Source organism: Anas platyrhynchos, chromosome 1, assembly GCF_047663525.1.
Source record: "Anas platyrhynchos isolate ZD024472 breed Pekin duck chromosome 1, IASCAAS_PekinDuck_T2T, whole genome shotgun sequence".
Classification (NCBI taxonomy): domain Eukaryota; kingdom Metazoa; phylum Chordata; class Aves; order Anseriformes; family Anatidae; genus Anas; species Anas platyrhynchos.
The window spans coordinates 115,039,430-115,065,270 of NC_092587.1; the positions used below are offsets into that span (position 1 = coordinate 115,039,430).

General features: G+C 40.2%; 1 long non-coding RNA gene across 1 annotated transcript in view; it reads left to right on the top strand.

The window, feature by feature from the left end:
- Positions 1 to 21,159, top strand: part of LOC106020281 (uncharacterized) — a 96,980-nt gene extending 75,821 nt beyond the window's left edge. The window contains exon 5 of the long non-coding RNA XR_011804726.1: positions 18,072 to 21,159. This is a non-coding gene — a long non-coding RNA (uncharacterized lncRNA). The remainder of the gene's footprint in view (positions 1 to 18,071) is intronic.
- Positions 21,160 to 25,841: the final 4,682 nt, after the last annotated feature.

The window sequence follows — 25,841 nt, forward strand, 5'->3', positions numbered from 1 at the left end:
TTGACCCTAGGAATTATAGCATACATAATCAGCCAAAAGGGCTGTACCTTACACTCTTGAAACAGACATGTAATGAGGAAAACTATCATATGCATTACACCATATATATGATATATAAAATATAAACAATGCCACGTTGCAGATTTATTAGTACAAGTTAGTTAACTTCCTAAGACAAAAAATAATTATGGGGGAAGAAGAAGCCCAATGAATGTCTTCTCTACAAGTCACAGAAGAATCAATTTTAGACAAGCTTAAGAGTACTCCGTTAACATTTGTGTAGGGCCTAAGCAGTTACACAAGGCTGCAGCTCAATGAGATTTTCTAAACAAGTAGATAAATAATAGGGCTCTTGAGGCACATCATTTACATTCAACAATAAGTAGAAAACTCCTTAGTAAAAATGGGAAGTAGGAATCCAGGGATGAGACACCACTCAGAAGGCATCAGTCTGGATATGGTGGGTTCCAGAGCTGTGTCCTAACCTAAGGGTCTAATTTAGGAACAGATGAATTATACCCCAGAAATATCCGTATTTTTTCTCTACCAACTCTAAAGGGGACCAAAGGTGAACACCCAGTTGGAGACATCTGCATTGTAATACTGTGCACAGATGAATCTCACTTTCATATTGTGTTTGTTATTGCAATCACTTGATTTTATTTTATTTATTTTATTTATTTTTTTTTTTCACTAGGTCAGCTTCTATTTGCTTATCACAGTTCCTTATGGTTTTAGCTATCAGGCATTTGGTAGGGCTTTACACTGAATTCTGGTGCTTTTTATCCCACAACACTGGTAGCTGCTGGAAGTGTATAAGGGGCTTGGCTAAGTCTCTCCCGTTATTGAGGTGGAAAAATGTACAGGATGTTAATGTTAACTGATAGATTACAATTAATAATTAGATAATTAGGTTAATGATTTTCTGTCTTTCTCACTTTAGAATGCTCACTGAATATTCTTAAAAAACCCTTTGATGTCTTCTCCTTCAGCTTAAGCTTATTTTTGAGAGAAAAGCTGTGCTCCTCTAACATTTCTAGGCTAAACACCACATCCAAGTGGTTTCTCTGGAGAGGATATAGGTCTTCCAGGTGAAGAGGGTTAATCTGGACCTTTCCAAGGTTGTATTGTTATCCATTCCAGTATACTGTAATTTCTGGTGAGATAAACAGTGATATTCTCTATATACTATACATATTATTGCCTCTTTATCCTTATGTCAGATTGTATTTCATCCAAGCTAGGGTCAGAAGACTGCTATGAAGACTAATTGGAGATATAAGAAGTAATACAAAAAGACTTTTTATCGGCTGTGTTTTCTGAATATTTCCTTGACAGAGAAAAAAGTATTTTTATAAGCTATGTTTTTAGAATAGTTCAGTTGCTTAAGGGTACCAATCAGTGCACATTAATTTGCAGCAACATTTTGAAGCTTTAGAACAAGCTGCTCCCTGGATACTTGTGCCCTGGTGAATATTGCGTAAGGGAAAATGATCAGATTTTAGAAGACTTTTGTATGTCCTGAGTGCAGCACTTTCCCTATATATTATTGGCAGTAAAGCAGATCTCAGAGGTAACTTTACTGCCAAGTGTCTCAGGATTATATTAGCTACCTCAATGGACTGTTGTGAGAACATTGCTTTTTTAGAAATTTAGCTTTTGTCATTAACTTGTGGAGGGAACAGTCTGGAAGCTCCAAGTGAATGATCCCCTACCAGGCATGACTCTCGATTGCTCTGAAGGGTGATTTGGGATGGAAAGGATGGTGAGTAAGATAGGAAAGAGAAGCTGAAGTACTTACATTGGTTACAAGCTTGTTATTTCTGTAGAAGAAATGATTCAGTGATGCAAGGAAATGAGAAGATATTTCAAGTCTTTCAAAGGATGGACCTGGCTTGTAAAAAAATTCTGAAAGTACCCGTGGTAGCACCACAGTGTTCTGGAGCTAGAGTAATGCAGAACCAAAGGGCAGAGCAGGTGGAATATTGCCTGGCCACTAGCCAGGCTAGTCGCCAGCTAGGCCAGTCTGCTCCAGGAAGGCTGCAGGCAGCCAAACAAGATTCTGGCTACTGCACGTGGGCCACTTGCTGTGTGGCATACAGCACAGAGGAAGCTTCATTTTCCTTGTATGGGAAACACTAGGGATGTTGCCCTGTAGACTTCTGCTAAGTCCAGCCCTTCCCTCCTGCAAGTTTGAGGTCTTTAAAGACTATGGTTCTTTGGTTTTAGTTCACCAGAAACGTTATGTGATCACAGCAAACCGTGGGGAAAAAGCAGGATTCTTCTCCTCTAATTTATGATTTCTCTGCCTCTGACGTAGATAATCTACATCTGCTCCACTCACTGTAGACTCCCTTTGAGTCAATGAGGAGGAATAAACACTTTTAGGACATGAATCATCTGATGCATTTTAGACATTTACATTAGGGTTGGATCATTTCCACTGTAGCACTGCCTATTTCCTCTCCACTTGATTATAGAGAGAACTTGGCTCACAAATAGATGTCACCATCTAAAGTTAGGTGAAACAAATCCCACACAGACAGCTTGCTGTAGAGATGCTAACTGAATGGGAGATTCAGGCACATTTTTTTTTCTTTTTCATGGTGTTCTGAGGAGGAAGTCTAGAAAGGGCTAGGAAGGGGGTGATGGGCATGTTCTAGAGAAATCTATGTAAGAAACAGAGAATAGAAGATATTTGTAAAAGAGCTTGAAAAGTGGATAAATACTATGGTGAGAAGATTGCATCTGATTACAAATTATTCAGAACAGTCTAATCTGAAGCTGACTGCAAAGAGCTGTAGCAGAGACTCATAATACTCAGTAAATTGATAATAAAATGACAAATGAAAATTAATGTTCATAAGTGCAAAGTAATGCAAATGGAATAAAAATAACTCAAACTATTCACACATAATAACAGCCTTTAAATTAGTGATTACCATTCAGGAAATACATTTTGGAGTGACTGTAGATAGCTTTCTGGAAACATCAGCTCAGAACTCAGAGAAGGTCAAAAGAACGTACAAAACATTAGGAATTATTGAGAAAGGAATGGAGTAAATCCAGGAAATGTTTTTATGCCACCGCATAAGTTGACAGTGCTCCCACACCTTGAATGAATGTACCGTTTTTCCTCTGTGGCCTCAAGGCAGGTATAAGAAAGCTAGAGATGAGATAAAGAAGGGCCGCAAGGTGATCAATGATGCAGAACGGCAAGACAGACTTCAGCTCTCCAGTCAGAAAAATGAATGGATGAGAATATACAATGATAAAAGTCTCTAAAACGATAAATGATTTAGAGAATGTGCATAGGCAACAATTACATTCAATTTGGTGTCCTTCAGGTTGAGGGGACATTTTATGAAATATCAACTGTATGTTTAAAACAAACAAAAGCTAGTCCTTTTTCACACAATTCAAAATTAAATTATAGCACTCCTTGCTAAAGGAGGCCAAGATGATAAAAAATAGAGCATAGAATCATAGAATCACAGAATATCTTGGGCTGGAATGGACCTTAAAGATCATTTAATTTCACCCCCTGCCATGGGCAAGGATACCTTCCGACAGACCAGGTTGCCCAAAGCCCCATTCGACCTGGCCTTAAGCACTTTCAGGGATGGGGCATCCACAGCTTCTCTGGGCAGCCTGTGCCAGTGCTTTACCATCCTTTGAGTGAAGAATTTCTTCATAATATCTAACCTAAATCTACCCCCTCTTAGTTTAAAACTATTACTCTTTGTTCTATCACAATGATAAAGAGTCCCTCTCCAATATAGAGATGTATATCTAGTACAGATATTAGATGAAATCAGATTTCTCCATCTATGTATATTAAGCATTCAGATTGGACATTAGGAAAAAAATCTTTATTGTGAGGGTGGTCAAACACTGGAAGAGGCTTCCTAGTGAGGTGGTTGATGTCCTATGCCTGTCAATATTCAAGAGGCATTTGGACAATGCCATCAATAATATGTTTTATCTTTTGGTTAGCCCTGAAGGTCCCTTCCAGCTGAACTACTGTACTGTACTGTACTATACTGTACTCTACTCCATTTCATTCCATTCCATTCCAGTTCAGAAAAAAAGCCCGAGTAATCAGTTCCTGAACAGCTATCTTCTGGAAAACAGCATCTATTTTATCACTTCTATTTTATCATGCTATACTTCTTTTTTTTACACACTTTCCTGAAATACTGGCTAATGATATCTATTGGGTTCTGTGCTAATGATTTCTATTAGATTCTGTGCTAAACTGGCACTTAGCTTGATGCAGCATGCCAGTCTGCATGTCAGTAGATTTGAAAACAGTCTGAGAAAGAGTGAGAGAGAAACACTGGGAAAGAAGCCTGTACCAGGTCTGAGCTGAGAAGGGAACTATTGTTGACAGCCCTGAATGTATGCCTGGCATAATGGGTGGCAGCAGTCCCCTTTGAGAGGCTGCCAAAACATAATAATATAAACTTCTGACCTGGAAAAAGCAGTTAGAACTGAGACAACAGGGGTAATTTATTGCTCTGAAGTTCAGCATTATTATGAAGGAAAAGATCTTGGGCTCAGGTGAGGTATGTTCTGGGCAAAGTGGCCCTGCATAAGTATCAGAAGTGTATGGGCTGTTCTTTGACCACCAAGAGCTCTGAGCAACATGGGCTGCTGGTGGTGTAGCACAAAGAAGCAGGAGAGCTGCTTCCTGAGAACTGCAAGACTGACTTTCTTGCCTCTCTCCTCCCACATCTACTGTGTATAGCTCTGGACAATTAAAGGTTGAAGTCAATGCAACAGAATTAGACTTACTCCTTTCCTAGTGGTTTGGTCTGGAGAAAACTAATCTAAGAAACACTAGAAATCTGAGGATGGGAATGCAGGTGTTTATTAGGACACCAAGGATGTGGACCCATTGAAACCTAAAGGGGATTAAATCCTAAATATAGTTTCTTCCTCATCGTGGAGCGAGGCAGTGGAAAAGCAGCAGATCCAACTGTGTCCTGAGCTGCTTCTTCAACAAATATTGTTTACATTTCAATGATTTAATTAGGATAATTTAATGATGTGATTAATTAAATCATCTTATTTTCTCTTTTGTTTATATTTTTGTCTACCCAGTGACTGACCCATGGACTTTTCCTTGCCTTGTATTAGCACACAGAGTCAGAATTAAACCTTAGCCTCTTACAGCATTCAGGAGATCACTTTGTTTTGCTAAAACAGAAGAGACACACAATTTCAGGCAGTTGTATAGGAGTGTGACCAGTAACAGTCATGACATTAGGAAGGTGTCGAAAAGTATTATTACTGGCTGCATTATTCTGAAGGGAACAAAGTGATTTAAAAAGAGTCGTACTGAGTCTATTGAATTGATGGCAGTCTTCATTAAGGTTTGGGATTGGTTTAAGGATTGGACCCAAGAGGTTTTTCTACACTGAAAAGTAAGATGGAAAAAAAAAAGAGAGAAAGGCATCCTGGTACTTAATCCATCAATCCACACAGAATCACATTTACAGTCTCCAGCAACTACCACCTTTCCACAACAACTTGTTGTTTGTCCCACCCACCCCACCCTCCACTGGCATTTGGCAGACGAAGGATGGGGGTCCTTTGTAGTGGCTCTGCTCACTCAGTTCTAATTCCAAACCTCTGAAGACTCTGTTGACGCAGCCAGCCACCTGGACTGTTAGATTCCTGGTGAGGTTTTCAGGACTTGATTAAAACAATTTGAATTTATGATTTGTTTCAAAGTAGGGCAGATTTGGTTTGGCAGTCTGTGGGATGTGATAAACATGGAATTCCAGCAGCAGTAAGTGTCATTTCAAGAAGCAGACAAATACTGTAGTTACCCTTTCGTTTTGCAGTTTTGGTTTTGATAGATTAGTGGAGCTCTGCTCACTGTAAATGACAATCAAAGCCATGTAACATGGTAGTTTTGTCTTGTTCAGTGGTAAGGCTGCACCTCTTCTTTTGTAACCCTAATCTGAGAAAAGTGGCAGGTACTCAGGGAGTCTCAGGGAGTCTTACTCCTACACTGCAGCCCGAGCCATCATACACACCAGCAGAGAAGGAACCAAGTCCATCCGTCATCTAGGCAGGACTGGTGGGAAGAAGAACGGAGAATATAGAGTGAATGAAAGTGACACATGTCAACGGTTTAGTGCAAAATCTTTGTGGGAATTAGCATGTTGTCAGTTCTTGCCTTCCAGTGTACCATAAGCAAATCTGCATTTGTTATGCAACTGTTTTATCAGTATAGCCTCAGCACAGAGTACATGTCAAGAAAATGTAGAGAGAATATAAAGTTTTCCTTGGGGATACCAGAGAACTTTGTTAGAAGCAACACAGAGTTTTTCTGTTGCCTTGCTGGCCTTGGTCTTGAGAAACTGCATTTATGTTGTCTTACCTGCAGTATTTCTAAAGCCCAAATCTCAAGAGCAAACCCCAAACACTGCCATGCCTGTCTTCTGATCTTCATGATTCAACAGCCTTTATACATAAAATCTCCTGCTGCTTTTAGGATTTTCTTCTTGTCATGGCTGGACTAACATTTCAGCAAACTCAAAAACTCCGCACTGAATTCCTTGCTGTCATTACTATGGTGTTTCAGATACCCGGGTTAATGCACCTAAAATCAGTTTTTGTATTTCTACAAAGTGCTGCAGTCTCATACAGAAGTACACTGTTACAAACATCCAAAATTATAAATTAATTTTGCTGGTAAGATTTTAATAGTGCAGTTAACATAGATACTCTCTGTTAATAACAACCCCCAAATAATGTTTTTTATTATCTCTACTTTGGTTTTAAATAAAGCCTAGAGATTTCAATATGTGGTCCCCCTCCTTGTTTTCCAGTAGCTTTACCATTCAAAAATGACTTTGAATTAAGCCTCTTACATGTTTAGATGCTTTTTTTTTTTTTCTGCTATTTTTCTGATATATTTCATCTCCCCATCCATGTGGTTTGCATGTTATTCCTGTATGATTTCACTGGGGATAATTTTCTAGAGACACTTTCAACACTTTCTGCTACAGAGGATATACACAGCATATCCAGGGTGCTTAATTTCATACATGCATCGGAGAGGAGGTATTACTAAAACCCTTCTATTCTTCCACCTGCCTGCCAAGAAGTAATTTCATTGCATTCCGTGTTTGTGTCTCCCTGACTGTCAGGCATAGAGAAATGTTTAATACTTTTGAAATAGGAAAGCTGAAGGAGACTGGACTGGAAGAGATTGCAGCTTTGGTAAATTGCTTTACTGCCTGCTGGATCAAATCAATACCTTCTTTTCCTTTAATATGGGTTAAAGTAAACAGATAAACAAACAAACAAATAAAATCAGCCCTCAACAAAACATAAAAATAACAAAAACAATGCTCAAGGGTTTAATTTATCACAAAAAAAAAAAAAAAAAAAAAAAAAAAGGAAAAAAAAGCAGTCATATATTTCTCACTAGTAGATAATGCTTGACTTTCTGGACAGAAATCAGTAATTCTATATTATTACATACTCCAGCCAAAGAGATACCCTTAAAGGAAATGCACTTCAGATTCATATATTCCTTTGAGCACAGCCTTTTTTCTCTGATGACAATTCCTTTGTGTACCAAGACATTTCTGCCTGGGCTTCCTGCAGCTCCTGGAGAAAGCCAAGGGAAATCCCTGCCTGCAGTTGCTTAGGAAAGAGTGTTTCTCAAAATACAAAGCAGAAAAGGAGAAACTGAACAAGAACAGTCCTCTGGGCACTTGCAGTCAACCCATATCAAGAATGGGAGCACCAACACCACCAGAGCCAGTTTCTCTGCTACCACCTGTGGCCATCAGCTTCTAGGAAACACCAAGCAGCATCCTCTTGTACCAGAACCTCGAATACATAATCCAGCCCAATGCAACAATTAGACAAGCCGACCATAAACTACAGGCTCTCAGACAAATCCTATTCAAGTTAGGATTCCAGGGCAGCCTTCTGCTGCATGTTTTGTTGGCACCAGCCAGCAGAGGTGCACCTGGAATACAGGTTGGCTCATTCAGTTCAGTGAGCTGCTTCGTCTCCCCCCTCATCATTTAAAGTGTTGAATGTGAAATTTAGTGATTGGTTATGTGTAACACAGCTCCCTGTGTGGGCATAGAAGTATCTGCTGTTGCTCCTGGCTGAATTAATCGTGTATTTAGGGAAAGATGACAAACCCTTAGGACTTGTGATCATAGCGCAGAAGGACCTGGATTTGCTCTGTTCAGGAAATGGAGTTATTGCCCTAGGAATTGTTACAGGACTACAGTTACACTTCAGAACAGATTTTCAAATCCTCTGGAGACAAGTGCCGAGGCACTTCTGGAATCCCTGTTTGTGTAAATCTGTCTCAGTATTGCCCAAATTGCATTACAAACATGGCCCTAATTGGTCCAAACTCTCCAAAACAGAGCTTTCAGGATGCTTAACGCTTTCTGAAAATGGAAGGGCTCTACAGCTGAAATTTAATGCACCTTGCAGGTACTCCTGCATGAAAGAAAAACAGCTTCTGTCTGCTACCCACTCACTTTTCCCATGGCTGCTTACTTCATCATTACCTCTTCTGTCTCTTCTACTGCTCATGCAGATGAGCAGAGAACAGCATCAGAGACCTGCCAGGGCTGAAAATAGGCAGCACATAACTGCCAGTTATTTTTCAGACAGATTGGCTGCCTATCTGAGTTCAGATCATGAGCACTTGTGGTTGCACAACAGAGAAGGAGAAGAGGCTGTGGGGATGGAGGCCTGGGATTGTTTACTCTGCTTTAAGCGACATAGCCAAAGGAGAAAGAGTAGCTGGAAATATGTTCTGCAATTTTTTTTCTATTTCCCAGCAACTGAAGGTTGTGATTCTTTCTCTGCCCCAGCCTCACATAAAAGCAAAATGGGGGACAGAGGACTATAAAAAGGAAGCGATTCATCTCTGCTTCCTATGAAGATAAGCAGTGCTTTTCTGGATGATTTTTTTTTTTGCTTTGCATGCACTTTGTGTGCTGCAGCTGCGAGACTACAGAAGAGCTGCTCTCGGAAGTGCATACTGGTGTCAATGGTTAGCATATAAGAAACAGTAGCTTATGCCAGAGTCATCTTCTGCCCCATGGATTGTTCACTTTTCCCTTCTGGAAGTTAGTGAATGTCATGTGGCCTTGTCCGTGCTAGCAAAGGAGTAACACACTGAACCACAATCACGGAGCTGACTACAGAAAAGTGAGGGCTGACAAGGTTTTTCAGAACTCCTCCCACAAACACTGAAGGTGTGCAACTCTACCCATCCTTCTTGCAGGGCAGAACCTTCAGTCATCCTCAGAATCACAGAATCACAGAATCTCTAGGTTGGAAGAGACCTCAAGATCATCGAGTCCAACCTCTGACCTAACACTAACAGTCCCCACTAAACCATATCCCTAAGTTCTACATCTAAACGTCTTTTGAAGACTTCCAGGGATGGTGACTCAACCACCTCCCTGGGCAGCCTGTTCCAATGTCTAACAACCCTTTCAGTAAAGAAATTCTTCCTAACATCTAACCTAAAACTCCCCTGGCGCAACTTTAGCCCATTCCCCCTCGTCCTGTCACCAGGCACATGGGAGAACAGGCCAACCCCCATCTCGCTAGAGCCTCCTTTAATATACTTATACAGAGTGATAAGGTCACCCCTGAGCCTCCTTTTCTCTAGGCTGAACAAGCCCAGCTCCTTCAGCCGCTCCTCATAGGACTTGCTCTCCAGGCCCCTCACCAGCTTCGTCGCCCTTCTTTGGACCCGCTCAAGCACCTCGATGTCCTTCTTGTAGTGAGGGGCCCAAAACTGAACACAGTACTCGAGGTGCGGCCTCACCAGAGCCGAGTACAGGGGGACGATCACCTCCCTAGCCCTGCTGGTCACAGTGTTTCTGATACAAGCCAGGATGCCGTTGGCCTTCTTGGCCACCTGAGCACACTGCTGGCTCATATTCAGCCGACTGTCCACCATCACTCCCAGGTCCTTCTCTGCCTGGCAGCTCTCCAGCCATTCCTCTCCCAGCCTGTAGCTCTTCTTGGGGTTATTGCGCCCCAGGTGCAGGACCCGGCACTTGGCCTTGTTAAACTTCATACAGTTGACCTCAGCCCATCGGTGCAGCCTATCCAGATCCTCCTGCAGCGCCTTCCTACCCTCGAGCAGATCGACACACGCACCTAGCTTGGCAGATCTGGTGGGGGTGTCACAAACAGCCTTCATTTAGCAATGGGCAAGTCTGGAAAATACTTTTTTTTTTTTTTTTTTTTTTTTTTAATTTAAAAAAATATTATTATTATTAATTTTCTAGTCCTACTCCATATTCCTCACTGGTTTATTGATATTGAGTATTTCAGGCTTTGATACAAATTGTGTGTGCATGTATAGGAGGGGCGAAAGGGCTATTTGGTCAGGTAAGTTCCAATATTCATTTTTATGGATTAAGGAAATACTTGTTTCTGTTCTCTTATAATACTTGCACCATATAACAGACAATTTACCACTGCCAATGTTTGCCCTGGGTTACAGCAGCAACTTTCTTCAGCTATGGTTTCTTAAATGCTGAATATTTAAATTCAGGAAACTTGAGTGTGAAAGGCTTTAAAATCCAGATTTCCTAAGGGAGGTGGTAACTGGGAGTGACTTTCTCGTCTTTATCTCCTAACAATGTAACGTCATTTGCTTCCAATGATTTTCCCTCAATTTTGTTACTTGTGATTTATATCTTTATGAAAGAGAACAAGATCAAAGCAATGATGAAATCACTAAGAGTCACTTCGTGATTTATTCTTCTCCCTGTCACCAAAGTAGAACAGTTTCATAATCAACACAGATCTCTTTATAGGCATTAATCCAGGAAAGCATTAAAGTACCTGCCCAAGTCTATTCCTGTTCAGGGAAACCTGTCTTGAGCTCATGTATATTGCTGCGTGAGATTCTTCCTGAATCAAGGAGATGTGAACTAGATCTAGTTCTATATGGGCAATAATCACTGTAATTAATCTTAAATATATAGAATGCTGACCTCTTTTTATTATTATTATTATTTTTTTCCAGATATTTATTATGTATGTATACTATGGAGGTAAATCTAAGAAAGTTGTCCTATTGAATAGGTCATGTAGACATAAAAATAAGACAGTTCTGCTACTATGTAGAATAATAGAATCATGCCATCATTAAAGTTGACCTTCATAATTTCTTGGTGCCTTTTTTAATTTTTTTTTTTTTTTATTTTACCCACTGATCATATCAAAATTCCTGCTAAATTTACTTCAACAATTTAAAAGATTCTGGTTAGTGGAGTTTTTCTTTTCAGAATCAAATGCAAAATGCATTAAAAATACTTTAAAAGGTAAGAGTAAGATTCTCTAACACAATTGTCATGGAATTATGTTTCAGTAAACACGAAAGAGAAAACATGAGAAAGAATGATGTTAGTTAGGTAATCAGTATACAGGTTACAGCTAAGAAAACCAGTCTGCACACATAAAGTAGGAATAGCACTAATCCAGAGTGAAGTTTCAGAAAAGCTCAAGTAAAAATCATCCACCTGTAGTTGACCTCTCTCACATTTCTTAAATGGTTTTGTTTACAGAAGATAAAACCACAAAATGTACGCTTATTTTATATACATTTTCAGCACAGTATAGGTAAAACAGCCACAAGATGGCAATACACCATGCTGTGAAAGAAAATTACTACACATTGTCTGATTTTAACCCTTCCATACATGGCTGAAACACACTGCTTGTTTAGCTTCAGGAAATTTGATGAGGAATAGACAGAGAGTAGACAGAAAACAAACAAACTAACAGACAAACAAAAAACCCTGATCCCATAAACATAGTGTTTCTCATTTCTTCTTGCTTTCCTGTTACTCCTGCTGTCCGTGTGCAGGGATTTATTCGTCTGAATGAATGAAAGCGCTAGGGGATGCCATACTCATGAGTACCCCTGTGGTAAGAAACCTGGTGAATGTCACAGAGACAATAAAACAGACTGCTCTTGCCAGTCCAGAGGATGGTGAGAAGAAACAGATGTCCTTTTGCCCTGCAGTAATAAAAATATAGACAGCAAAATGTCTATATGAAAAGGGATGGAAATGAGATAGTGCGGTGTTCAAAGCCGTACACTTATGTACTAATAATGAGGACTTTTGCAGCAAACCAAAGACTGTAATTGTAAGAGGTGGTGAAAAGACACCTGAAAGTCTTGCCTGAGCATACAATAGCAGTGAGTCACCAGTCCGAGGTAGCTGCAGAAGAATAATGTGATTATAGGATGCAGCAGGTGAAGGGTGTTCTTCAGATGTTCTGGAAGGACACAGTGTTGATGTTTGTTTTCATTCCTTTTGTGCCACAGTGATGTGGTGTGTCAGGGCACTGCTGACAGGGCATGGAGGTGGCTCCCCTCCTTTTGCCTGGAATATAACAGTTTTCTGATGTGGTTACGAGGCAGGATGTTAGGAAGTGTCTGGATTAAAGTAATCACTAGTTCTGGAGGCAGGAGGAAGTTTTTCTCAGGTTAGAAGGTCAGGGATTATTGAAACTGGGTTATGCTTTCCTGGGTAACAGAAGGGTGTTACTTGTGTCCTAAGGCAGCCTGGCAATTTCACCTAAAAGTGCTCACCTGTTTTCTTCTTGTGACGTGTTGCAGTTGACTTTTGATCTTCTGCTACTGCCTTCAGCTTGTGACATGTGCAGAACAGGTAGATCACTGGGCTGCCTTCAGTAAATGCACATTGCATTGGGCACTGCAGCCAAAGGGATCTGGACTGAACAATAGCTTTACTTTTTGCCATATAATTCTGCAGAGCAGTATTTTATTAGTCCTTGTCCCTAAATGTCTGGTTTAGAAATACTGAAGGAGTTACAAGTTAAATGAATCACCATCTTAGTTTTAAACAGTAAATAGGCAAGACATAGATGAGAAGTTTTATTCCTTTTCTGTCATCCTGAGTAATTTATTCCCTGCCCTGTTGACTTTGAATTGCCATCTTGCGACTGCATTTTCTGATTGCCTGCTGCTCATAAGCATCAGAATAACCAATCTGTTAAATTGTTGACCACTTCTGATGATCCCAAGAAAGGTCACACTTCATGTTATTCTATCCTCTGCATGAAAATCAGACAATACAGATTGAAATCCCTCCTGTGTCCTGTAGACAGCTGGGCTATAGCCTGTAACTGGAGTGTTAATACAATTTTGATTGCAGTTCGCTGCTCCTTTTTTTTTTTTTTTTTTTAAATAGGTTTAAAATTGAACAAGGAGTTATATATATCGGCCTACAAAATTGTTATTAGACTGCTCTGTTGTTGTTTTTTATTATTACTATTTTTTATTAATTCCACTAAAGGGTTGATATATATCCCGATTAACCATTTTGATTCTTTTATTGCAAATTGCATTTCAATTACTTTCTGCTCCTCACTGATGCACAGTTTCAATGAAGATAAATATGTTTTGTTGTTGTAGGAATTGCATTATTGCAGCCTGGGACAGATTGAGAGATGTTTAATGAGTAGTCAAGTAGTCAATTCTTTTCTTTTAAATGTTATTTATTCCAGATACACAAGAACAAAAATGTCACAATACTGATGGAACTGTTTTACAAGACCATTATCCATGGATAGAATATATTAAAGTTGTAGGGTAATACCAGGGATTCATGGTTCATATACTGAAAATAGCCAGGACAGATAACTGGCAGTTTCATGCCACCAAACAGAAAAATTAAGCCACTTTTAAAAAAATGACATTTCAAAATGATTGAGACAGAAAATGTATGCTGCAGCCTTTCTGTCTAGTCATATATTCTTCTTTTCATTTTTTTTTTCATATGTTTCATTTGTTAATGCTGTTGAAATTTTGACTATTTATTATGATTTAGCAAAGGAAACTGCAAAGCTTTAGAAGTTTTCACAGGAGGGGTAGACCATTTTTCATATGGCTTTACTGATTTTGTATATCTTCTGACCATTTTTTTTTAGCTCCATGTTCTGTCTCCTACATGTGCAAAAGTATTTGCATTTTATTTCTCTGCTCCGATATCATAAGACCTCAAAATTCTTCCTTTCAAACAAACAAACAAACAAACAAAAACAAACAAACAATTACAACAACAACAACAACAAAAAAAACAACAACAACAACCAAATGAACGAACAACAACAAGAACAAAAATCACTCTAAGAGTCTAAGAGGTACCAGTTCAGTTTCTTCCCTACTACTGGTCTTCTGGTTCATGTTTTCAATTTGTTTCTTGTTGAGTGTGGAATATGTCACTGTGACTTTCCATATCTGATTTTATTCACTATAAAATGATGGCTAGATATTGCTGCTACCTCTACCAGTGCATAGGGAATTCTGATCTGATATTGATTCTGCACACTTTATCTGAAGTGCAGCAAGAACTATAAAAACAGAGGTCCTAGATCAATGATATTGCTGGAGTACATGTAGAACACCAAGATCTAAAATCTGATTGTAACTATAGAAAGTTACATTACATAGAAAAGAACAAAAAAGACTGGAACAAAACCCGGTACCATTCTCAGTGAATTTATCTGAGAACTAAGTGCAGCTGTTTCTGTAGATGTTATGCTATGTCAAGATACTCATATTCTGCCTGCTTTGGAGCTATTTTTCTTCTTTTCATTCCCTATATCCAAGCCAGGTAATTTATGAGAGATTTCAAGGAAAATAGAATCACTTGTCTCTAGTCAGTTAAAAATGCAGGTAACCAAAGTCTTCTGTTCTAAGCGTGTCATTTCTGTGCATTTAAATGGCTAAGTACCCATCAAGATCACTATAAGCCTTTCAGCTAAACTTTTTACAGCTCTTTGTTCTCTCACTCTATTCAGACATATAGATTTTCCTGCTATCTTTCCTTTCCTTTTCTTTACTCTGACTCATTGATCACACATCACTAATGGGTTTTTCTGTGCTTCAGTTTCTCCATCTGTGAAATGAGGAACATCTATATTTGCTGTTGTGTCAAGGTAATAGATGTATTAGAAATACCTCAGCTAGTCATTGCAGTGTTCCCATTTGTAGGCAGCTCCTTAAATCAAACCACTGAAATACTTCTTCTTGCTGCTCTGAGGCACTGTAATTTGGTGTGTTTAAATACTGCTGCTATTCTAGGCTATCTTGAAAGAAGAAGAAAATACCATCCTATCTAACATTTAGAGAGGTAAACATTCCCTGGGGAGAAATCGACTGGCTTGTTTGTAAATGGGATAAAATACGCAAGATTTAGAATATGTTGGGTAGTGATTTATATCAGCAAGAGTACCTGTAAAATGTTTCAGTATCAGAATTTGGTGGTTGTCGGGGTTTTTCCTTATTGTTTTCAGTTACTTATGAGAATTATAAAAGCAGAGGAGAAGTAGGCCATTGGAATTGCTCATGAGGTATAAATTAAGACATCCTTTCACAGAATCACAGGATGTCTGAGGTTGAGAAGAGAAACCTCTGGTATGCATATAAAAATCTCAACCTCCTTTCTCCCAGCAAACATTTTTCTCCCAGCCAGACACAGGGGCTGAAAAGCATATGGGTAAACTGAGACAGGAAAAATATCTGAACAGCCCCAAGGATTTCTGATACTTGCTGTCAGTAATTATAACTATAAAGAAAAAAGTCTGTAATACTATGCTTTTGTTGTTTAGAAGTAACAGTTTAAGAGATGGTTAGGAGCTTGAAAAAATGCATCTATTCACTAGGACAGTGTCCATTCACAGATTATGCTGTGGTGGTGGTAAGACATAGGGAGGGAGGTGGCACAATCCCGTCTGTTGTGTTGGTTGTGTTGCTCCTTAAGGGAAAGTGTCCCACACTGTTCAACCCAAGTATGGGTAGGCTACACAGGGTGCTTGCACTCAGAGTCTTACTGCCTGTTGCAGATGATGAGTCTGGTCTTGAGGGCCAGCTTTGGCAAAGCTCAAAGAGTCAGCCCTGCTCATGTTTTTCCTTGAAGGTCGGGTAAACAAATTCAGAAAATATTCTACGAACTCAGCCTAGTCCTCAGTGTGTACAAGGAGCTGATCTGACATTATCATTCTTCATGACTAAGTCAATCTGTGGCCATTATTTTTGCCTCTTCCTGTACAAACAGAAAGTCACCAGTGGCATACTGAAGGGCTCCATTTTAGGGCCAGTTCTCTTTAACATTTTCATAAATGACTTGGATGCAGGATTCAAAGGTGTTTGTAACTGACACTGAACTGGAAGGAGCTGTTGACTCCTTCAAGGGTAGAGAGGCCTTGCAGAAAGATTTTGACAAATCTGAGAGCTGGGCAACCACCAGCTGCATGAAGTTCAACAAGAGCAAGTGCTGGATTCTGCACTTGGGATGGGGCAACCCTGGACATATGTACAAACTAGGGGATGAGAAGTTGGGCTGCAGCTCCACAGAAAGCGATCTGATTGATGTCAATTTGAACATGAGTCAACATTGTGCCCTGACAGCCAAAAGGGTCAACTGTACCTTGAGGTGCATCAGGCATGATTTTGATAGCAAGTTGAGGGAAATGATTGCCCTGCTTTGCTCTGTACTGGTGCGGCCTCACTTTGAGTATTGTGTGCAGTTCTGGGTGCCCCAATATAAGGACATAAAACTATTACAGAGCATCCAAAGGAGGACTATGAAGATGGTGAAGGGTTTAGAGGGCAAAACATAAGAGAAGTGGCTGAGGTCACTTGTTTGTTCAACCTAGAGAAGAGGAGACTGACAGGAGGCCTTCAGCTTCTTCAAAAGGGCAATGGAGGGGCAAGCACTGATTTCTGCTCTCTGGGGAGAGACAGGACCCGAGGGAACAGCATGGAGCTGGGACAAGGGAGGGTCAGGCTGGGTATTAGGGAAAGGGTCTGCACCCAGAGGGTGGTCAGGCACTGGGACAGGCTCCCCAGGGCAGTGGTCACAGCACCGAGCCTGCTGGAGTTCAAGTGTTTGGACAATGCTCTCAAACACATGGCCTGATTTTTGGGTGGTCCTGTGTGGGCCAAGATTTGGACTCAATGATCCTTCTGGGTCCCTTCCAACTGGGAATGTTGTATGAAAGTCAGTCTCAGCTAACCCTTGCCATATGTGAGCCTTTGGACTTGTTTATTTGTTCAAAACCATGTGCAGAACCTCTCAAAATGTCCTTCCTCTGCTGTCTTCCTCCTGCAACAGTCTTGAAACCTCTGATGCACAGCAAGTCTGTACTCATCCCTTTTGTTAACTGCTTTCAGACTGCTCTCTATAAAGCGCTATTTGCTGCTGAGTCTGGCCATTCACCACTAAATGAATGCTATCCAAATTTTGGTTCAAAATAGGACAAATTACAAGCATTTCAGTTTCAATTTCAGTCTCTGTTTGTTTTTCTCCAAGCTGCATAATTGAGCTGCCATTTCTAAATCATTGTTCCCAGCTTCTTGTCACTTAACATCTCTAGCATTTCAAACAGATTAATCTTAAATCCTCTATTGCATAACTACATTTCAAATTGAAATAGCATAAAATCCTAGATGTTCTGAATCTCATCATCGCACTGTATGTAGCTAGTGTTATTAACGCTGATAAAAACCAAGCAAGAATGAGTGCTTACTTGCACTGGGTAGGTGCAGATGGGTGGAATAGGGAAAGGCATCTCCTTTTGTACAATGTCTGCTGCTGAGTGCATGTCTACATAGCAGAGCAGTGAGATGTCATGCTGTTAACAATCTGCTGTGTGTCAATTGCTGGATTTCCTTCTTTGAGATGAAGAGACTTCTATTTGACTTCTTACAGATCCTCTGACATTATCTATTATGTTATTCAAATGAGCCTTATTTGCATGGGAGGCTAAGGTTAGTGCATAAACAGAAATTGGATGAGTTACAGTAAAATTCAATCTGGCTGTTTGAAATGCATGCAGCAAGGAGAAATGTGGGATAAGCAGGTACTGTGATGCACACAGCATCAACAGGCTGCTCAGCAATTTAGCAAATCCTTAGGTAACCTTAGGTACCAGATCATGGTATGTCAGAATCAAACTGTGAACTCCATTTTATGACTTTTTTTTTTCTTTTTTTTTTTTTTTTTAAGCTATTCCTCCACTGTCTCCTGTGTGTAATCACAAATATGTCTTTTGAAAAGAAAAACAAGCAAACAAACAGCAACATGGCCTGGACAAAGCCAGTTCTACATGAGACCCTATATTCCTGGGAACAATACTGAACTCACAAAGGGACGGAGATGCACAGGCTTAGAATTACTCCATAGGATCAGCCTTTCTGTCAGGTATGAGAAGCATACAGCAAAACAGGAACAAAGGCTGAGTTTTATGATGTGACTGCATGGAGCTAGGGAAACTATCTGTAGACATGCGTAAAATGATGTTATAAAGGCAAAGAAAGCAGAAGGTCTTACGTGGATCACAAGTTTAACTTGCAGAAATTGAGGGATCAAGCAAAAAACACTGTGAATCCTTAAGGAGAGCAGTGAAACATTAAAAGTCACATTGGTATAAAAAATGCATTGCTAGGTTTGTGCTCCTTGCAGTCCCTCAATGCTTTCTGTGAAGAAGTCAGTCAAGGAGCAACCAGCAGTCCCAGGTAGGCTGGTCCCTGGTGGAAAATGACAAATGAGGGTCTAGAAGATTCAGGTTGATGAAGGTTTGGATTTCTTCTGCGGAAGGACAAAGGACACGGAAGAGGACCAACACCGGGAGGACTGTGGGCTTTTCTCCTCCCTACCTCCTGGAGTAGGAAAAGCTGTGGGGTGGCGACAGAGTGCCAGAAGCCAGCCCTGGATCTAAGGGTTCCTCCCGCTGCTGCACTGCAGCTGACAGGCACACTGCCGCCCGCGGACGACATAGCTCTGCGGTCGGGCGGACAGGTCAACCCGCCACCGCCCGGCCCGTCTCCAGGCCGAGGGCGGCGCCATTTCCCCTCAGCACCGCCCAGGCGCCGCCATCCCGCCCTCAGCGCCGGGCCCTTGAGCGGCCCTTGGGCGGCATCGCTCATGGCTGGCGGCAGAGGGCGCTGCTGCCGCTCGGGAGGGGGCAACGGCCGGGCCCCGCCGCCATTTGCTCGGGGACGGGGCAGTGCCCTCGCCCGGGGTCCAGCCCTAGCTGCGTTTTCGTCTGGAAAAGCTTAGTGGCTGCTGGTAGCAAACCTGACAAAGTCAAGCCATAATCATAACTTTTATTTGTTTATTTATTTATTTATTTATTTATTTTTGGCTCTGGGGCTTTGCTGTCATAGCTGGCTTTGCTCTCCTTGTAGGGAAACGAGTGTCAGTGCTTTCCGAGCCAAGGTTGAATGCACAGGTATTAAGCACTTGCTTTATTCTTTTCTACACGCCAACCACTGCTATTTGTTCCTCACTGACAGCATACAAACGTGAGTCAAGAGGTGGGGGTAAAGAAAAAGCGTTCACACGAGTTTGTAAGAGTTGAAAGCAAGCATTCCCCCCACTTCACCTCACCTCACCTCCACAACACCTTCACCTCAGCCTGCTGACTTCTTGTCGTCTTTGAGTATTTCTGCTTGTCAAAACCGATTTCAGTCTGGGCAATGCTTTGCTAATGCCAAGGGAGTGGAAAACAGTTAATGCTTGTTGGCCTGGGCACTCGTGTAAAAATGTGCGTGTGCGCTGACACCACAAGGATATGGCACAGGGTGAACCTGCAGAAGGCTCCTTGGCAGAGCCTCCTACTGCAGTAGGTATTTGATTCAGCTGTAGATACCTAACACGTATTTTGTTGCAGTTGGACTTCCAGGTGCCTTGTATTATTACTATTTTTCCCAGGTGGCATGCCAGCTGTGTGCTGTATAGACTTGCCTATGCCTTCGTGCTGTCACATAGAGACCTCAGGTAGAAACTGGTCCAAAGGATGTGAGTTCTGCCACTGCAATATAGCCTGGATCCCACTGTCCCTGACTGGAGAAACTACAAGGGCATGTAGTAAGAAATTGATTTCACCACCTAGAGGCTTTGCAGAGGTCATTATTCTGGTGTCTGTCCTCTGAGTGTTGGAAGGTAGCCTGATCATCCTTGTTAGAGAACTGTCAGTTTTTACAGTAGTGTTAGTGACATTTCTAAAGGTTTTCTGTTGTCTTTCAGAATAACTGATGCAAGTTAATTGGGTTAAAGGAGGGGGGCTGTGAATTATCTTTTACTGTTTTAATATTTAGTTTTACTGTTTTAAAAGACTAAAACGTCAGCCAGCTTGGTAATTGATTAAAGGAGGATGTGACTCTTTACCTTGAGGAATCAATTTCAGATTTTTTTTTTTTTTTTTCCCTGTGCCACAGCTGAAAGTGTTAGCAGTAAGAAAGGTGCATTTCAGAGCAAATCAAATTATCAGGAGGGAGGGAACTTCAATGAGTCACATTTTAATTAGCTTTAATTTCTACAGTCTTCTCTGTGTTATATAATGCTGCCTTGAAAATATCTGCTTTAGAAGGAGTCTAGATTTTTACTTATCTATTCTGTGTACTTGAATTATAAACATAAGAGGACACAACATGAGAAAAACAAACAAACAAACAAACCCCAGAACACAATGGCTGGGCTTATCACTACAGCTACTTCAGCAAAGCAAAATGAATGGATTATATGTACAGCTGTATAAATAAACAAATACATAAATAACTTAACATGGTAATCTGTATTTATTTTTGGTCTTTTTAGTTTACTCCCTTCATGACTGTTTAAATAATTCAATGTTAGCAAAAATAGCTGTTGTAATTACATGAAAATGTAATTAATAAGGTTGATTAAACAGATTTTTATAAGATTGTTTTGGACTTTGGAGAAGACACTGTTTATTTTAAATTACAGTATTGACTGTAGAGGATGCCTACCTTTTTCTAGGCCTAAAAACTTCCTGAGGAAAGATGAAAGAATTTAGGGTACAATGTGTTATCAGTCCTTGTCTTTCCTGAAAGCATGAGAAGTGCTTCATTACTGTGGTAGAGATAGCAGTCTTAGATTTCAACAAGTGTATGCAGCTGGAGGATGCTTCTGTTAGCTCATTCAGGTGAACCTGCCTTACAATACTATGCCCTACATCTAAATTTTTAGCAAGGATTTTAGGAGCAGCTGCCATAATAAGAGTTCTTTTTACCTGAAACGTAGCAGAGGCATACATTAATACCAAAGTCCCTTGGTGGTAATAAGAGCATTAACAAATTGGCTCAAATCATTTCAATACATTCTGCCACCTCATTTTAAACCTGCTAAAAAATGTTCACTTCTTCTGTTAAAAGTCTTTTTGTTTCACTAGAGGTCACTATTAAACAGAAAATACTGTATTAGTTTGCTGATGAGAAAAAAGACGTCTCCTGTACTCAGTTGAAAGAAATCCTAAGAGAAATTCGGTTTTCAGCAACTGATTTTAACTTGATTTTTAAAAAAAAAAAAAAACACATACTGAAACATACTGTCATTTTACTATCCTTAGTCTTCTCCACTGGGGGGAAAAAAAAAAAAAAAACAAAACACAGTAGAATCATGTTAGCCAAACACCTGACCTATTTCAGTGTTTCATGCATTTAAGCATTTAGGCATTTAAGCACGTCAGCCTCAGAAAAGACAGTGGTGTCAAAAGGCACAGAGTAGACAGAACACTGGGCAAAGGGAATTTCCTCCACAGAAGTGGAGATGGATTTCATTTTATTTGTGAATGTCACTAATCCTTTGCTCCTAGAAATCCCTACTCTTATCCTTCTTTCCAAGATCTAGAGAAAGAAAATTAGCAAGAGGCTTTCACAATTTCATCTTTAAACTGATGCCTATTCTATAAAAACAAAACAACAACAACAACAAAAGTCAACCAAACAACAACAAACCAAACCAAAAGCATTTAATATTATGATGAATAATAATCACAAGAGATATCAGTCTAAACAGTTGTGAAATGCAGGCTAATGAGTACAAGTCTCAAGAAACCTAGACCTTGGACATATTTACAGTAGACTTCTTATCTCACTGGTAGTAGCTTGAAGTATGAAAAACCTTTATTGTAGAAAACATTTTGTGGTCAGCTGTTATTTGTCTGCTTACAGAACACGAGGAAAGTTCCATGTGCTACACCCCTAAGACTTTTCTTAGAAATGTAATAATGTTTCCTGAAACAGAGAAGGAGAGGGGTGATGACCTAAGGCATCTATTAGTGAAAACAAGGATATGATTTTTCCAGCGCTGTCCATCTGGTGTCTTTCATAACACAGTGTTAATATAACTGAATGTTTAGAAGACCAGAAGCAAAAGCAACAGCTTCAGGGAATGCAATAATGAAACCGTTTCACCAGTTTTGTTCTGAAGACAGTAGGATTATAATAGATGGCTGATAACCGGGGCACAGTAGTGTCAAAGAAAGCAAACAGATAAGGAAAATGTATAGATTGAGAACAATGTTCATGAATGCTGATACTGAGCTCAACAGATTGAGGCTGAAGAAGGTATGGAGCAAAGGACAGACCTATGTTTTGAAAATCATCTTATTAGTAGTCTGGCTTTCAGTAAAAAGAGGAAGCATTATTTTGCATATAATTTGGTAGTTTAAAAATATATGTTAGGTATGCAAAAAACTTTTGGAGGAGACTGTGCATAAGCACCGGTTTTCTTGGGAAGCCCTATGAGGTAATTATTTGCAGAGTGCCAAGGTTTGTGGTTCCTACTTCAGACACAGGACTGTTTAGTTTCTGTGCCCTTGCCTTTTCCTGATCCCTCATCAGACCCTGTAGAGTACCAGTCCCCAACAAGTAACTTGTGAAGGATGTGTTGGCTTCAAAATTCATGAAACAGCTCAAATCCACAGCAAACCGAAGTTCTAAAACTGAGGCTGAGAGGGAGAGTGTAGCTGCTTGTTTCTGCATTGCGTTACTTAGTGCGTACTGTGGCCTGCACAGCTGCCGATGTAGAGGATGTGCTGTGCAAAGATGCTAAGCTCTCCTGAGTGCTACACTGCAAAGTGTGATGAGAACCAGCTCATAGGGCCCCCTCAGAATAGTACATGGTGAAAGCCTATGGATAGAGAAGCTTTTGTTGTTGTTTTGTTTTGTTTTGTTTTCCCTTCTCACGGCACAGTTATGTACTGTGCTGTAAGAGGACAATGAAAGCCCCCAGCTGATAAGTGATGGACCATTTACTGAGAATGGGTATCCAGGCCCTTTAGCTTGCCATCAGAGCTCAGCTGGCTGATTTGTTTGAACTTCCTGTTATGCTTCTGTTAATGGTGTAGTAAAAAAAAAAAAAAAAAAAAAAAACAGCCTAAAAGGGGGGTTAGGGGGGGGGAAAGAGCAGAAGATCAGATAGTTCATGAGACCCTTTTTAAGTGGGTCACTAGATTAGTGAAGTATCATAAGTACTTGAGATGTTACATGGATTATTTCTCACTTTATGTACAAGATTATTAAACTACAGTACTTGGTTCTGTCTTTATATGGACACCCAGAAGAATGCTTTTGCCTGACCTGTGCATTTCCTGCACTCTTTTTGCTCAGTTTAGTGTGTGATGTTTGGGCAGTGTCCCACTGAATAATACATGTGTCTTTTAATAGCATTCATGTGCTTTTTTTGTGTAGGCACTGCCAGAAGACAGTCAGAGCTGACGCTTGGCCAGCGCATGTGTGACAATGAGTAGAGACAAGTATGTGGGACTTGATTGCATGTGGGGCTTTGTCGATCTGTTTCCTGTGTGAAGAGCAAATGACACAACCATCTAGGGTGCCAGCGATTAGAGAATAACGCCTTTCTGTGTCTTCTTTTAGCTAAGCAACTAATATGTATGTATATCAAAATCTGCTGAAATACTAACAGAAGAAGGCATTGAGAAAAACTGAGGGCAATGCAAGACCATCAGCCCCAGTTACATCTCTTTTCTTTACAGATTCCTCACATTTTTCCTTTTTTTTTTTTTTTCCCATCTTTAAGGTCATAATTTAGTTGTTGAAAGAGTATTTGGAGCTGTTTATTTATGTTTTCTTCTCTGAAATAACACTGACTTGTAATTATGTTAACTGCAGAGATGTTAACCTTTGGCTAATCATCAAATATTTCCAAAAGGCATGCCCTCCTGCATGTAATAAAAGAAAGTACCATCAGTACCAGCTCACTCAGCTGTGTGGTAGACCCCATCTCTCACCTGTGCTCATATATGAGGTGAGAAAGAGAGGGATCACCTTCAATGACAAATTTAGCTGTGAGATGAGGAGCAGAGAGAAGAAAAACTTAGATGCCATATATATATATATATATAAAAAAAAAAAAACTGGATGTATGCCACTGCAGTCTCTGCAGTGCAGGCCACATGCCAGATCTCTTTCTTAGCCTGGTAAAGTAATTGATTAAATACAGTTAGCCACTGTATAATTCCAAACTTTTCTTCTTGCTGGCTCTATTTTATCTAGTTTCCTTCCTTCCAGAAGATGCTGCTACAACTACTCATAGTGTTGCTGACTGTGAAAGTGACAGAAATAGCAATTTTTTTTCTTTTCTTATTTAGAGTGATGTAACAGGAAAGAATATCTGCTTAGGACATACTGCCCTGATAGAAATCCTATACATTTACTATAAGTTTCCTAACTGGTATTTAACTAGTCACCACCCTGATCTAAATGGCTGGGAGAGCAGGTGATAACACCCATGTGATTGTGTAGCCCAACAGACAGTGTAAGCAAAGGAGCTAAAATTCCTGTAGCCTTCTGGTAATTCCATGTCTGATGTAACTGCAAAAGTTGACCTTGAATTTACAAGAACTTTGAGGTGGATCTGCTTAAAACTCTTCAGAGGTGAGCTCTTGAAGAAGAATACATACATATATATATATATATATATATATATATATATATATATACTTTTTTTCAGGTTTTATCTGAATATAAATTAGAATCGTCAGTTTTTTGTTGTTCAAACAATGAGAGTTGAAGGTGACTAGAGATGGAATAGAAACTGGCACGGTGTCATTGCAGTTGGATTCTTGTTTCCCTCTGATTTCAGGCAGCTCAGTAGCTTCCTAGGTAGCAGCAAGTTCTGGACAGTCCTCTCCAATCCATGGTAAGTTTATTTTCTGTTACTTCAGAGTCTGGAGTGTCAACTCCCTGCTTATCCCAGCAGCCTCTTTGCTTGGGTTGCAGATACTCATGCCTTGCCTTGGTCTCTGGAACTTTCCTCTTGCAGTTAGGTGGCAAGTTAATAGCATAGACAAAATAGTAAATTGGGAATACATTAAAACAGATGAAATCCTGGATCAGAACTGTACAAATTCTGCAAGAATTCTGCACCCACTCAGAAATGAAGTGAGGTCATTCCTGACTGGTGATAGCTCCCTTGGCTCCCTGCCACGGCTACATTACATCTTCTGCATTCTGCACAGAAACTCTTAGCATTCTTCCAGACCATGATCCCAAAACCTGTGGTAGATGGCTCCGCAAAACTCCATGGAGAGATTTCGTTTCAGTTTTAGCCTTTCTGACTAGGACTATGTTATAAGCCATTTTTGTGATTCTTCTGCTCTCATTTCCCCCTCCTTTTGAAACTTCTCCTGAAGTTTTCCCTAAGCTACAGGAAGCTTTCAATCATTTTTTCCATTGTCCTTTGTTGGTAATAGTTATTCCTGCTGTGAAGCTCAATACTTGCTATCAAACATTAACCAAGAGTGACATTTTCAGCAGTTGCATGTGGCCCACCTACTGCTGGTGCTGAGTGTGCAGGAATGAACTGATATTGATTGTAACTATACTGAGAAAGAACTTAGTGTTGATGGGAACATTTGCTATGGGATTTTATTATTATTATTGTTTTTAAATGGCTATTTCCAGTGGAGAAAATGGGGAAAACAAAATTATCTTTACAGAAAGTGTGTGC